Raw genomic sequence first — 16,957 nt, 5'->3', positions numbered from 1 at the left:
GCATTTTAAAAATTTTGGTGAGGGGGCCCTTTCTGAGAAACATTTCTTGGGGCTAAGGTACGCATGTCCAAGAAGAGGTCTACTCTTTTGAATGGGGCAGAGGTACGTGGGACCTTGTTCTTGCCAAGAGGGTTATCGGTGTGAGCGCAGTTGCGAGGGAATGGGTCTGCATTTACATTGCATCCTGGGTTCAGCAATGGGCTCACACTGGCCATTCAGTCGAGGGGCCATCTCATACCTAATAATATTAATTGGAACACCCCAAACACTCCATTTGCAGGGTGCCACATCAGTGGTGTTGTTTTATCTATTTTGCCATAGATATTTTGAGTTAAAGAGTCCTAGACATGGTCTAAGTGGTAATAAAAAGAATTCCTAAAAGTTATGACCTGAGCACTGACTGGGATGGATTCTGGCCACATGTGCAGCTGGACCAATGTGTTCCCCTGAATGCCAGGCCTGCTCCTGATGTTTTGGTCTTCATTCAGAATTTCCAGCGTCCTCATTTACAATGATCAACAAATAGACCTTAAACTCTATGGGAGCAAAGACAAGTATGTCATTTCTCACTCTTGTGTCTCCAACACTTATGACACTTACGTAGTCTGAACTCAACAAATATTATTAGAACTAATGAATTATCCCTCTGGCTAATGTTTGATGATATTCTATATGGCGTGAGCACGCAGCAGGGCTTACATTGGATTCCACAGGCCCCTTTTTGCGCTAAGTAAGCCATCATAATAACAATTGTTTCCATTATTGAATATCCTACTTTGTGCCAGGCCCTGCTAGGTATGTTGCCTCTCTTATTTGTCTGTCTGACCATCAGCTGAAAATATTCTGGAGGGAGATAGTATACGTTATTCATCTCTGAATCTTAGAAAACTTGGGGACCTCAATTGAAGCAAATGTAGTCTGCGTTTCAAATGCTGTAGTCCATTTCCCATATAGCTTATAAATTTTGTTCAGAGCTTGAAGATACCGCCACAGAAACACGAGCTTCATCTCTATTCTTGAAAAAAATTTTAGTTCCATAAGCAGTTCAATTCTGTATTTCCAGGATAGGCTGATCCTAACTCTCTGTTGAATTATAAGACTCATGAGGATAGAGCGATGTTTGTCTTTTCTATCCCCTTACTTTCTTCCCTAGAACAGAGTAGGTACTCAGTAATTCTTCAGTGAATGATTAGAATTGTATTTTTCTCCTTTTAGGGGGAGATCTGATTTTGTGAAGTACTTGAGGTAGATCGTGGTAGTGACTACTAAGAGTAAAGTTTTGTTTTCCCAGATAAATTTGACTGCCAATATGATATGTGCAAATGTTGAACAAAATTCATCCTAGAACTTCCCTGATACCCAATGAGTCTGGAAAGCAGAAATGATGAGTTTAATTCTAATTGATATTTCTCATCAGCCAATAAAGCAGATGGACAGAAACCCAATTTGGGAAGAAAATGATTATTTTTTTTCTGTAAAGTCTGGGGATTCATCATTCTGCAATCTGATTACATATCCATTAACCTTCTATGTTCTGAAGAGGTCTGGACAGGAAGGGCTAAGGGCTAAGACTCCTTTGAGCCAGTAGTCTATGCTGGACACTTTGACTTCCTTGATTTAATTTAATCAGCACAACTTGTCGAAACAGGTATTACTATTTCCATCATAAAGATGGGGAAATAATGCTCAGAGAGGCAACTACCTAGCCTATGTGCTAAGTATAATCCAGTCAATAGTAAAATATGCTCAGCAATTCCCTCACTGACGAATTTAACTTTCTTTTCTCTCTACAATTCTGTACCTTTTATATACTTTTAATATTGCATATATTATACTGAATTTTAATTATTTATGTACATGCTTATCTTCCCCAATCGACCATGTCTCTTTCTAGAGAATAAATTGAGTCACACTCAGCATTGTGTTCCATAACTTCTAGCAAGGTTCTTTTCTCATATGTTGAAACAATGGTCTCAAGTCTTAGTGTGCATTAGAATCGCCAGAAAGGCATATTAAAATTCAGATTTTAAGGAGCTCGTGGGTAGCGCAGTCTGTTAAGCATCTAACTTTTGTTTTTGATTCAGGTCATGATCTCAGGTCCTGGGATCAAGCTCTGTGACAGACTCTGCTCTCAGTGTGGAGTCTACTTAGATTCTCTCTTCCTCTGTCCCCCACCCCCACTCCCTCTCTCTCTCTCTTTCTAAAATAAATCTTTAAAAAAATTCAGGTTTTAATAATGAAGATTTCTGCTTCATTAGGTCTGGGATGAGGCCAACAAATTGAATTTCTAACAAGTTTTCAAGTCATGCATCTACTGCTGGCCTAGGAGAGGCATTTTGGTCTAAACCAAAAATATCAGTAAATATTTATTCAATTAAGTTGATATGAGTTTACTATACAGATTGGGAGAGTGTAAGCCTCAAACATTTAGCAGTTCCTTGAAGGTATTAACATTGTCCTTGGTTATAACATCCTATCAACTATAGCTAGTGAAAATGGCATTTATGAAATTTAAAGATCTCCTGTTAAAAAATAAAATATCATGATAGGAAGGAATATTACATTGCCTTTTACCTCTTCCCATTCTTAGGACTACCAAAGAGATTATATTGCAAATGGAAGTTTTTGTTTCACTAAGTAGGATGTTGGATCTGTCATGGAAAGAGAAGCACAGAGAAAGTTTCATACACTTATGTAAGAGAAGGATGATGGGAGAACCCAAAGATGATTGCATGGGATGGGATTTGAGGGCAATGGTGACAGGATAAGGCCTTGGAGATGAAAAGGAAATGGAAAAGCAAGGTGTAGTGAAAGACAGGAGCCAGAGAAAGAAGAGAAAGGGGAATTATGCAGGTGACTTTAGGAACAGAGAAATTATGAGAATAAGAAAGATATTTGAAGAGGTTTTTAAGAAAATTCTGTTGTGTCATATGAAATTTGGCATCTTCTTTTTGCTGCCAAACTGTAGATAAAAATTCCCATTGTGAGTTCTGCTTCTGGAATTGCATTATGAGGACCTCTATGGGTCCATCCTCAGAGAAACAAATGCAACTGGTGAAAATTTTATATATATATATATATATATATATATATATATATATATATGACTGTGGAAATTGAACTGAGGTCATACAGCAAGTGAAGAAACATTTAATCAAGAAAACCTACTAAAACCAAGTAAAAAAAGAGAGTCTATAGTCCCTGAGTAATGACTCACTCTTTTACTACTTCTCTTACTACCCAGCTCAGTTTTAGGGAAGCTCCACTTTGGACATGACAAAGATGATAGAGTACCCTCTCCCTCAGCTCTCTGTTAAGGGATACAGTATCTCACCAGGAGGGGAAGGCCACTATCATTTCTCATCTCTTTCAACTCTAATTTTCAAAGACTACATTCTCAATGAGTGTCACAAAGAGGTCAGTGTCTCTTTTCTTCCACCCAGCTCCTGTTTATGGGATGGAGATTCTACCCCAGGTGTGGCAAGCCAAGAATTCTGGGGTCCTAGTAATCCTTGCCCCAGCTTGATAGTAGGATAGTGGTTCCAAGCCAGGAAGGCAAACCTAAGAAGATCAGAGGCTGTGGCTCCCTCTCAGTGTCCAGAGCAATGGCTTAGAATTTTTTTTTTCCCCCAGGTGGAAAAGCATTCCTTAAGAATAGAGAGCTCTTAAAATCGCCAAAGGAACTGATTTTATTTGAGACAGAGTTTGTAGGAAATTTATAGATAGAAATTTTCTCACTGGAGATTTTGGTGATGAAAATTAAGAGGAGGCAGATAATTCTATGAGAACAACAAACTAAATCATAGGCCAACCAATTTACTAAGAACCAGAGAAAGAGACAGCTAAGAGTAGCCCTGATGGAGTAAGAATAAACCTCAAACTCTAACCTTAAAAACTATCCCTGCTTAAATTTAATTGTGCCAGATTATGGATCAATTTATTCTCTAAGGCACTGTAGAATATAATAGAGCATCCAGCCAGCAATTAACATAGTCTAATAACTGGGGGTGATACCCAAAGCAGACAACTTAACAAAGAAATCAGGGAAAGAGGCATTCAAAGTGAACCTCCTTCCCAAAACTATTTGTCCCACATTGACCGTGCACATGCTCAAGACTGCAACCTCTGAGAAACGACAACAGAAACTACACATTGTAAGGGACATAGACATCACTGAAATAATGTCAGTCAGTAAGACAGCCAACAAGCAAGCAATAACAAAAACAAGACCTGGAGAGAGAAAAGGTAAATAAATATCCAGATTTTCTATAATAAATTTCCAGTGTTCAACAACAACAACAAAAAAAATCACAAGACATGCAAAGAAAAATGAATGTGTGACCCATATACAAAAAAGTTAGCAGGTAAAAAAAAAAAAAAAAAAAAGTTAGCTGGCAACAAAAACTGACTATGAGAAGACCCAGATATCAGATTTAACACAGGCTTCAAAGAAACCATTATAAATATGGTCAAAGAACTAAAGGAAACAATGCCTAAAGAAGGTAAAAGAAGATATGATAACAATGTCTGATCCAATACAGAATACCAATAAAGATGTAGAAATTATAAAAGAGATCCAAATGGAAATTCTGGAGTCAAAAAGCATTATAACCAAAATGAAAAATTCACTAGAAGTGTTCAAAGTAGTTTGGAAGCTGTAGAAAAAAAGAATCAGTGGATTTGAAGATAAATTGATAGGAATAATGAAATCTGAAGAGAACAGAGAAAAAAGAATGAAGAAAAATGAACAGAGCCAGAGAAATGTGGGATACCATTACGAGCATCAACATACTATGATAAGAGTACCAGAAGAAACAAGAGAAGAGAAGGAGCAGAAAAAATATTTGAAAAAATAATTGCTGGATCTTTTGCTGAAAATGGGTAATATACAAATCCTAAGAGCTCCATGAACAATATAAGGTAAAGCAAGCATGAAGAGATTTAATACAGACACATCATAGTAAAAATGCTGAAAGATGAAGACAAAGAGAAAATCCTGGAAGTAGCAAGAGAAAAATGACATGTACAACAGAATCTCAATAAGATAAACAGCTGATTTCTCATCAAAAACAAAACCAATGGAACCAATGGGGTTCAAAATGCAGTAGTATGGTATATCCAAAGTTCTGGGGAAAAAATGTCAACCAGAAATCCTATACCCAGCAAAACTATTTTTGGAAAAATGAAGATAAAGTAAAGACATTACCAGATTAACAAAAAACTAATAGAATTTATTTGCTTGTTGATTTTCCTTACAAGAAATACTAAGGGAAATGTTTCTACCTGAAAGTAAGTGATCCAGACAGCAAATTTGTATGTAGGCAACAAACAAGCAACAGTAAACATAATTTTAAAAGACAATATAAATGCATATTTAAAGTACTTTATAAAACTATGTATGTAATTGAACTATTAGAACTATAACATATAGAAATGTACTATATTTGACATTTTGTAATTTTTATAATTTTTTTTGTAATTTTTGTAACTTAATGACATTTGTAATATTACAAAGGAGGTGGGTGGTAGCAAAGCTGCACTGGAAACATGAACAACAACAACAACAAAAATGACACAGCAGTAAATTTAAATCCACAGGAACAAAAGAAAAGAACATGAAATATTTTAAAAGAAAGTTTAACAAACTTTATAAATATATACTAGTTCTGCATTCTTTTCTTAGCTTCTTTGGTAGATATAAAATTATATAAAGTAATGACTGTAACAATGTATTTTTAAAACTTGCTCAAGAATAAATAGAAGTTATGAAAATACATATAAAAGTAGAGAGATAGAATTAGTAATCAAAACACTAAGTAAAGAAAAGCTTAGTCTCCACTGGCTTCACTGGTGAAATGTATCAAATGCTGACAGATAAATGAACAATCTTTTCAAAAACTCTCAAAAAAGAGACCAGAGGTAACACTTCATAATCAAGTCTATGAGACCAGTATTACCCTGATACTTAAAACAGACAAAGACATCACAGGAGCAGAAAATTACAGATAATATCACTTATGAATACAGATACAAAATTCCTCAACAGAATACTAGCAAGCCTGATCCAGCAACATATCAAATGGACCATGCATTATGACTTAAATGGAGTGTTTCCCAAGAATACAAGTTTAACACCCCAAAATCAATTCATGTAATGCATCACATTAATAGAGTACCAAAAAATATGATCATCTTGATAAATGCAGAAAAAGCATTTGACAATGTCCAACACAACTTCATAATAAAAATATTCAATAAACTAGGAAAAGGAGGGAAATTTCTCAACCTGATAACAGCATCTACAACAACTTACAACTATCATCATACTCAATAATGAAAGACTTTTGGAGGGAGGGGCAAGATGGCAGAGGAGTAGGAGACCTAAATATCATCAGATCCCAGGAGTTCCTCTAGATAGTTATCAAACCATTCTGAACACCTACAAACTCAACAGGAGATTGAAGAGAAGAAGAGCAGCAATACTAGAAACAGAAAAGTGACCACTTTCTGGAAGGTAGGAGGTGGGGAGAAGTGAAACTGAAACAACATTCAGGAAGATGGTCTGCGGGAGAGGGGCCAGCTCCCGGCAAGCAGTAGAGCAGTGGAGCACAAAATTGGAACTTTCAGAAGTCTGCTCCACTGAGGGACATTGCTCTAGAGACTAAGTGGGGGGTGAAGCCCTCACAGGAACAGTGAGGTCTCAGGACCCACGGGGCCACAGAAAGACTGAGGGTGTTTGAGTGCAGTAGAGCTCCCAGAGCAGCCAGCTGCAGAGATGAAGCCAAGGACAGGCTCTCTGCTTGAGTTTACCTTAAACCATGATGTGAAGCACATCCAGGCCACTGTTCTTCGAGCAGAGACCCCACAAGTGGCAGATCTGGGGAGACTCACCTTCCTCCTCTGGGAGGAGAAGCATGGGAGTTCACAGCAGGAATCAGCTGGGTTTGGAGACTCCAAATGGGACCATGTGCCAGAGATAGAAATGCTTGGTCACAGGCTGGGTGAGCTTGAAGTGTGGCCAGAGATGAGGGAGACGGGAAGGATTGACTGCTTTACTCTGAGGGTGCACTGAGGAGTGGGGCCCTGAGCTCCTGACTGCTTCAGGCCAGAGATTGGGAGGCCGCCATCTTCATTCTCCTCCTCCAAAGCTGTATGGAAAGCTCCCGAGAGTGAACCCTAACAGATTACTTAGCCTGGCCCCTGGCAAGGGTGGTGCAATTCCGCCTTGGGCAAAGACATTTGATAATCCCAGCAACAGGTCCCTCCCCCAGAGGATCAGCAAGAATATGCATCCAAGACAAAGTTTACAGATCAATGAGAACTCCAAAACACCAGTGCTAGGGGGAATATAGAATATAGAATTCATGGCTTTTCCCCCATGATTCTTTAGTCTTTCAAAATTAAATTTTTTAAATTTTCGTTTTTTATTTTTCTATTTTTTTGAATTTTTCCTCTTTCCTTTTTAACTATTTTATCATATCAATACCTTTTTAAAAATCTTTTTAAATTTACATTTTTATGGTCCTATTCTATCCCTTCATTGTATTTAAAATTTTTTTTTGTATCCATATAAATTTATCCTTCCTTAAAATTTTGGGATACTGTTTCTTTTAACAGACCAAAATATACCCTAAATCTAGCATATGGCTTTGTTCTAGTCTCCAGCCTGATCACATTTCTCTCCTTTTTTTTTTTTTTAATTTTTCAACCAACTTCTTATTTTATCAATTTTTTTAAGTCTTTTTAAATTTTCATCTTTACAGTCATATTCCATCCTTCATTGTCTTTACATATATATTTTTCTTTCTTTCTTTAAAATTTTGGGAGGCACTATCTTCTAACAGACCAAAAATACACCAAAAGTCAAGTGTGTGGCTCTGTTTTATTTGCCAGCTTAATCATCTTTTTTTTTTTTTCCTTTCTTCTTCCACTGGTTTCAGGTCTCTTCTGTTTGGTTAGTGTATATTTTTCTGGGGTTGTTGTTACCCTTTTAACATTTTGTTTTCTCATTCATCTATTCTTTTCTGGACAAAATGACAAGGTGGGAAAACTCACCTTAAAAAAAAAAAAAAAAGAACAAGAGGCATTACTGACTGCTAGGGACCTAATCAATACATCATTAGTAAGATGTCAGAACTAGAGTTCAGAATGATAATTATAAAGATGTTAGGTGGACTTGAAAAAAGCATAGAAGATATTAGATAATCCCTTTCTGGAGAAATAAAAGAACTAAAATCTAACCAAGTTGAAATAAAAAAAGCTATTAATGAGATGCAATAAAAAATGGAGGCTCTTGCTGCTAGGATAAATGAGGCAAAAGAGAGACTTAGTGATATAGAAGACCAAATGTTGGGGAATAAAGAAGTTGAGCAAAAGAGAGACAAACAACTACTGAATCACAAGGCGAGAATTTAAGAGATAAGTAATACCATAAGATGAAACAGTATTAGAATAATTGGGATCCCAGAAGAAGAAGGAAGAGAGAGGGGGCAGAAGGTATATTGGAGCAAATTACCAGAGAACTTTCCTAATTTGGGGAAGGAAACAAGCATCAAAATTCAGGAGGCACAGAGAATCCCCCTCAAAATCACTAAAAAATAGGTCAACACCCCATCATCAAATAGTAAAACTTACAAGTCTCAGTGACAAGGAGAAAGTCCTGAAAGCAGCTTGGAACAAGAGGTCTTTAACCTACAATAGAAGAAATATTAGACTGTCAGCAGACCTATCCACAGAGACCTGACAGGCCAAGACGCATGATATACTCAGAGCACTAAACAAGAAAAATATGCATCCAAGAATATTGTATCCAGCTAGGTTGTCATTGAAAATAGAAGGAGAAATAAAAACTTCTAGGACAAAAAAAACTGTAAGAATTTGCAAACACCAAAAAGTCTTATAGGAAATATTGAAAGGGGTCCTCTAAGCAAAGAGAGGGCCTTAAAGTAACATAGGCCAGAAAGGAACAGTAACTGTCACCCTAAAGGCATACAGGCAATACAATGGCACTAAATATCTTTCAATAGTTACCCTGAATGTAAATGGGCTAAATGCCCCCAATCAAAACACAAAGTATCAGAATGGATTAAAAAAAAAAACAAAAAACAAAAAACAAGACCCACTGATATGCTGTCTGCAAGAGACTAATTTTAGACTCAAAGACACCTCCAGATTTAAAGTGAGGGGGTGGAAAACAACTTACCATGCTAATGGACATCACAAGAAAGCTGGGTGGCAATCTTTATATCAGATTAATTAGACTTTAAGCCAAAGACTATAATAAGAGATGAGGAAGGACTCTACCATACTTCAAGGGTCTGTCCAACAAGAAGATCTAACAATTTTAAATATCTATGCCCCTAACATGGGAGCAGCCAATTATATAAACCAATTAACAAAATCAAAGAAACGCATCGACAATAATACAATAATATAGGGGACTTTAACACCCCCCTCACTAAAATGGACAGATCATCTAAGCATTGGAGGAAATAAAAAAAAAAAATGAGGAAAAAAACAACAACGAGGAAATAAAAGCTTTAAATGACACACTGGACCAGATGGACATCACAGATATATTCAGAACACTCATCCCAAAACAACTGACTACATATTCTTCTTTAGTGCACATGGAACATTCTCCAGAATAGATCACATCCTGGGTCACAAATTAGGTCTCAACTAGTACCAAAAGACTGGGATCATTCCGTGCATATTTTCAGACCACAATGCTCTGAAGTTAGGACTCAATCACAAGAGGAAAGTTGGAAAGAACTCAAATACATGGAGACTAAAGAGCATCCTACTAAAGAATGAATGGGTCAAACAGGAAATTAAAGAAAAATTAAAAAAATTCATGGAAACAAATGAAAATGAAAACACAACTGTTCAAAATCTGTGGGACACAGCAAAGGTGGTCCCAACAGGAAAGTATATAGCGTTACAAACCTTTCTCAAGAAACAAGAAAGGTCTCAAATATACAACCTAACCCTACACCTAAAGGAGCTGGAGAAAGAACAGCAAAAAAGCCTAAACCCAGTAGGAGAAGAGAAATCATAAAGATCAGAGCAGAAATCAGTGAAATAGAAACCAACAGTAGAACAGATCAATGAAACTAGGAGCTGGTTCTTTGAAAGAATTGATAAGATTGATAAACCTCTGGCCAGACTTATCAAAAGAAAAGAAAAAGGACCCAAATTAATAAAATCATGAATGAGAGAGGAGTGATCACAACCAACATGAAAGAAATACAAACAATTATAAGAACATATTATTAGCAACACTGTGCCAGCAAATTTGACAATCTGGAAGAAACGGATTCATTCCTAGAGACGTATAAACTACCAAAACTGAGCCAGAAAGAAAAGAAAACCTGAACAGATCCATATCCAGTAAGGAGATTGAAACAGTCATTAAAAATCTCCCAATAAACAAAAGCAAAGGGCCAGATGGTTTTCCAGGGGAATTCTACCAAACATTTAAAGAAGGATTAATACCTATTCTCCCAAAACTGTTCCAAAAAACAGAAATGGAAGGAAAACTTCCAAATTCCTTTTATGAGGCCAGCATTACCTTGATCCCAAAACCAGACAAAGACCCCATCAAAAAGCAGAATTACAGACCACTATCACTGATGAACATGGGTGCAAAAACTCACCAAAATACTAGCCAATAGGATCTAACAGTACATTAAAAGGATTATTCACCATGACCAAGTGGGATTTATTTCTGGGCTGCAAGGTTGGTTTGATATCTGCAAGTCAATCAATGTGATACTATGCATTGATAAAAGAAAGAACAAGAACCGTATGATACTCTCAATAGATGCAGAAAAAGCATTTGACAAAAGTACAGCATCCATTCTTGATCAAAACTCTTCACACTGTAGTGATAGAGGGTATAAACCTCAATATCATAAAAGCCATCTATGATAAACCCTCAGTAAATATCATTCTCAATGGGGAAAAAATGAGAGCTTTTCCACTGAGGTCAGGAACACAGCAGTGCTGTCCACTACCACCACACCTACTCAACATAGTACTAGAAGTCCTAACCTCAGCAATCAGACAACAAAAAGAGATAAGAGGTATTTGAAACAGCAAAGAAGAAGTAAAATTCTCACTCTTTGCAGATGATATGATACTTTATGTGGAAAACCCAAAAGGCTCCTCTCCAAAACTGCTAGAACTCATACAGAAATTCAGTAAAGTGTAAGGATATAAAATAAACACACAGAAATCAGTTGCATTTCTATACACCAACAACAAGACAGAAGAAAGAGAAATTAAGGAGTCAATCCCATGTACAATTGCACCCCAAAACACAATCAAGATACTTAGGGATAAATCTAACCAAAGAGGCAAAGTATCTGTACTCAGAAAACTATAGCATACTCATGAAAGAAATTGAGGAAGACACAAAGAAATGGAAAAACTTTCCATGCTCATGTATTGGAAGAACAAATATTTTGAAAATGTCTGTGCTGCCTAGAGCAATCTACACATTTAATGAAATCCCTATCAAAATATCATCAACATTTTTCAAACAAATAGAACAAATAATCCTAAAATTTATATGGAACCAGAAAAGACCCCAAATAGCCAGATGAATGTTGAAAAAGAAAGCCAAAGTTGGTGGCATCACAATTCCAGACTTCAAGGTTTATTACAAAGCTGTAATCATCAAGACAGTATGGTACTGGCACAAAAACAGACACACAGATCAATGGAACAGAATAGAGAGCCCAGAAATGGACCCTCAACTCTATGGTCAACTAATCCTTGACAAAGCAGGAAAGAATGTCCAATGGAAAAAAGGCAGTCTCTTCAACAAATGGTGTTGGGAAAATTGGACAGCCACAAGAAGAAGAATGAAACTGGACCATTTCCTTACACCACACATGAAAATAGAGTCAAAATGGATGAAAGGCCTCAATGTGAGACAGGAATCCATCAAAATCCTTGAGGAAAACACAGGCAGCAACCTCTTCGACCTTAGCCACAGCAACTTCTTTCTAGAAACATCGCCAATGAACTACTGGGATTTCATTAATATCAAAGGCTTTTGCACTGCAAAGGAAACAGTCAACAAAACCTAAAGACAATTGACAGAATGGGAAAAGATATTTGCAAACAACATATTAGATAAAGGGCTAGTATCCAGAATCTATAAATAACTTATCAAACTAAACACCCAAAGAACAAATAATCCAATCAAGAAATGGGCAGAAGACATGAATAGACATTTCTGCAAAGAAGACATCCAGATGGCCAACAGACGCATGAAAAAGTGCTCCACATCACTTGGCATCAGGGAAACACAAATCAATACCACAGTGAGATACTACCTCACACAAGTCAGAATGGCTTAAATTAACCAGTCAGGAAATGACAGTTGTTGGTGAGGATGTGGAGAAAGGGGAACCCTCCTACACTGTTGGTGAGAATGCAAGCTGGTGCAGCCATTCTCGAAAACAATATGGAGCTTCCTCAAAAAGTTGAAAATAGAGCTACCCTATGACCCAGTAATTGCACTACTAGGTATTTACCCTAAAGATACAAATGTAGTGATCCAAAGTGGCACGTGTACCTGAATGTTTATAGCAGCAATGTCCACAATAGCCAAACTATGGAAAAAGCCTAGTAGTCCATCAACAGATGAATGGATAAAGAAGATATGGTGTACACATACTCAATGGAATATTATGCAGCCATCAAAAAAGTGAAATATTGCCATTTGCAGTGATGTGGATGGAAATAAAGGGTATTATGCTAGGTGAAATGAGTCAATCAGAGAAAGACAATTATCATATAATCTCACTGATGTGAAGAATTTGAGAAACAAGACAGAAGATCATAGGGGAAGGGAGGAGAAAATGAAACAAGACAAAACCAGAAAGGGAGAAAAACCATAAAAGCCTCTTAATCTCGGGAAACAAACTGAGGGTTGCTGGAGGGTAGGGGTGGTGGGAGAGTTGGGTTGGTTGGCCGACGGACATTGGGGAGGGTATGTGCTATGGTGAGTGCTGTGAATTGTGTAAGACTGATGAATCACAGACCTGTGCCCCTGAAACAAATAATACATTATATGCTAGTTAAAAAAAATAATGAATAACTTTCTTGCCAAGATCAGGAATAAAACAAGGATTTGTGCTCTCACCATTTCTATACTGGTTTTTCAGTCAGAGCAGTTGGCAAGAAAATGAAATAAAAGGCATTAGATTGGAAAGAAAGTAGTAAAGCGATATGTGTAAATGATATAATCTTCTACATAGAAAATCCCAAGGAATTCATTAAAACCATTAGAACTTGGGTGCCTGGGTGGCTCAGTAGGTTAAATGTCTGCCTTCAGCTCAGGTCATGATCTTGGGATCCTGGGATCAAACCTCCCGTTGAGCTCCCTGCTCAGCAGGAAGTCTGCTTCTCCCTCTTTCCACCCCTCTTGCTTGCGTTCTTTCTCTCAAATAAATAAATAAATAAATAAAATCTTTAAAAAACAAAAATAAACAACAAAAAACATTAGAACTAATGAACAAGTTCAGCAAAGTTGCAGAGTACAAAATCAATATACAAACTCAATTATAATTCTGTATACTTGCAATGAGCAATCAGGGAACAATTTCATTTAAAATTACATCAAAAAGAATAAAATACTCTAGAATGAATTTAACAAAAGAAATCCAAAGCGTATATTTTAAAAACTAGAAAATATTTCTTGGAAGCCACTCAAGAAGGGCTAAGTAAATGGAAAGACATTCCATGATCAAGGACTGGAAGACTGAATATTATCAAGATTGTAATACTTCTAAAATTATCTACAGATTCAACACAATTTCTATGGGAATCGTAACTGATTTCTTTGCAGAAACTGACAAGGTGATCCTAAAGTTCATGTGGAAATGGATCTAGAATGTTTCTCCCTATCCCCCCAAATTTTTGAAATTAGAACAAAATTGGAGGGCTCATAATTCCCCATATCAAAACTTACTTCAAAGCTACAGTAATCAAGATTGTGTGGTACTGGTATAAGGATAGACATATAGATCAATGGAATTGAGAGTTCAAAAATAAAACCTCACATTTATGGTCAATTGATTTTTGAAAATGAGAACAGGAAAATTTAATGGGGGAAAATTATCTTTTAAACAAATGGTGCTGAAACAACTGCCTATCCATTTGTAATAGAATGAAGTTGGACTTCACCTCACCTTACACACAGAGATTAACTCAAAATGAGCCAAAGACTACCTCTCTGACTTTCCTCCTCAAAATCCCATACCCTGTGAAATTAAGAGAGAAACATCAGACAAAGTCTAAGAGACATGCATCCTACAATATCACTGACCAGTATTCCTCAAAACTGAAAAGGTCATCAAAATCAAAAGTTTGAGAAAGTGCCATGATGAAGAGGAGCCTAAGGAGTCATAACAAGTAAACGTAACATGGTGTCCTAGATGGGAACCTGGAATAGGAAAAAAAACTCTAGATAAAAACTAAGGAAATCTAGAGGCGCCTGGGTGGTTCAGTTGGTTAAGTCTGACTCGTGATTTTGGCTCAGGGCATGATCTCAGGATCCTGAGATTGAACCCCATGTCAGGCTCTGTGCTCAGGGAGAAGTGTGCTTGAGATTCTCTTTCCCTTTCCCTCTGCCCCTCCCTGCCCCCCCCACCCTCGACCACCCCCCACTCTCTCTCTCTCTAAAATAATCTTTAAAAATAAACAAACAAAAACTGGAAATCCAAATAAGTCATGGATTTTTGTTAATAATGTATTAATACTGGTTCATCAATTGTTAACAACTGTACCATACTAATATAAACTATTAATAATAGGGAAAACTCTGTGTGAGGTCTATGAGAACTGTCGTATTATTTGCAATATATACTATGTCTATACTATTTACAATTTTTCTGTGAATCTAAAACTTTTCCAAACATAATGCTTATTAATGAAAAAAATGGGTAAAAAACTAAATTTAAGAGCTAAAACTACAAAATTCTTAGAAGAAAATATAAACAGAAATCTTCATAATTGGATTAGGCAATTTTTAAAAAAGATAAGATACCAAAAGCACAAATAATAAAATTAAAAATAGATAAAGAGAACATCATCAAATTTCCCTCTTACTTCCCAGTTTCTTCCCTCTTACTTCCCATTCCTCTTCCCAGTTCCTCCCAGGGTTGCTTCTGCAACAAATCACTTACATATCAATCATTGTCTCAGGATCTGCTTCTGGAAAACAATCCAAGACAGACCCCAACACCTCCTGCTCCTGTCTCTCCCCCAACCCATTCAGCCCAATTCCCTTAGTCCTAAAGGATCACCTTGATCACCAATAGACTGATTCACTGTCTTTAATTTAAAGTTTGTAATGATATGGACTTCTCTAATTGTAGAAGTAATACATACTTACTGAGAAACAAATGAGACAAATAAAAGTCATAACCACTGTGTGTTTTGACTCCATGGCTGACTTTCTGAATGCTTTTGGCATTCACTCTGACACTTCTGCTCTCACAGGGTTGAAGGCAACCCCTATCCTACCTCCACTGGTGTTCCTTGGTGTCTATTGGGTTCTCAGAGAGTAATACAATATGTATAATATTGTTGTATAATATGTTGTATAATATGTAAAGGACCCCATACTCCTTGTATCTCCCTTTAAAGTGAGTTCCCTGACAAGTACACTTCTTCCAGAGGTTGGACTAAATTTTATTCTTTGATGCAATCCCTTGAAGTGCCATGATTCAAGGATCATAATTCTGGCATAGTGAGAAAGAGCCATCTGTCTCAAAATCTTTGTTATTTCTCCCAGGAGGCACAGCAGGGCTTCACAGAAAGCTTCAGCCTTCTCCTATCATGGAGGTTCACAGTTTTTAGATGGGCACAATTTCAAGCCTGTGAGTGAGATCTAAACTCACTAAGTTTATGTTGATCTGCACTCAAATTGTTTACTGTCTAGGTGAAGAAAAAAAAAAAAAAACAGCTATGTTTGGAAAACTACTTGAAGAGGAGGCATGTCTTATTAGGAATTACATTGTTAATCTCAAATATGGCTGAATGGCGATAGGCTTTGGAAAATTATAGGATCTACTGCTGGATTTTAAATTATAAAGTGTAAGAAATATTTATGGTTGTGGCTCCCTTCCTGGTACTGTGTTCGACGTACTCAGGACCCAGTAAGTATTAGATATTATTTTCAAATCTTCCCTCTCCTCTCCAAATTCCATTTGGTTTCAAGTCTTATTGATTCTAACTTGGAAATATCTTGAGTATATCATTTTGTCAATTAAAATATTTTAATCTAAGTCCTTTTCCTGGCAGTGTATTACTGGATAGCCATCCCAACCTGGTGGCGTAAGCAACAATCATTTTATTTTATCTCATTATTCTGTGGATCAGGAATTCACAGAAGACTTAGCTGGATGGTTCTTCCACTCCACTTGGTCATTCAGTGGTACTCAGCCTACCTAGTCTGGAGGATACAAGATGGCCTCGCCCACTTGCCGTGTAGATTTGTGGCCTCTCCATGCAATGTAGTTGTACTTCTTACATGGCAACTGAGGACTTGAGACCAAGGCAGAAGTTGCCAGTCCTCTTAATGACTAGGTTTGGACGAGGTGTCATGTCACTTTGGTCATAATCCATTAGTCAAAGGAGTCAGAGATTTTAGAGAGGAATGGATCCTCCTGCCTATCCAGCTATCTTTAACCTGCTAAGTCTTCTTCTCTTGCCTGACGTCATACCATAGGCTCTTCTAATCACAGTCAATGAATCATACATCTAAGAAGTTATCTTTCTATTAAAGAAAAATATAAAGCCTTAATTATTTTTCTTCCACATGCAGCATTATTTATTGTCTGGCTGCTGCTGATGTAATTATACTCAGGCTTTGTATCATAACACAGAACACTTTTTATAAGCTGGTGCCTATCGGTATTTCAAATATCATTTTCCA

The sequence above is a fragment of the Lontra canadensis genome, unplaced genomic scaffold, assembly GCF_010015895.1.
Source record: "Lontra canadensis isolate GAN:19392208 unplaced genomic scaffold, GSC_riverotter_1.0 scaffold20, whole genome shotgun sequence".
In the NCBI taxonomy this organism is placed as follows: domain Eukaryota; kingdom Metazoa; phylum Chordata; class Mammalia; order Carnivora; family Mustelidae; genus Lontra; species Lontra canadensis.
The sequence above is the reverse complement of the archived record's forward strand: the minus strand, read 5'-3'. Positions refer to the sequence as shown.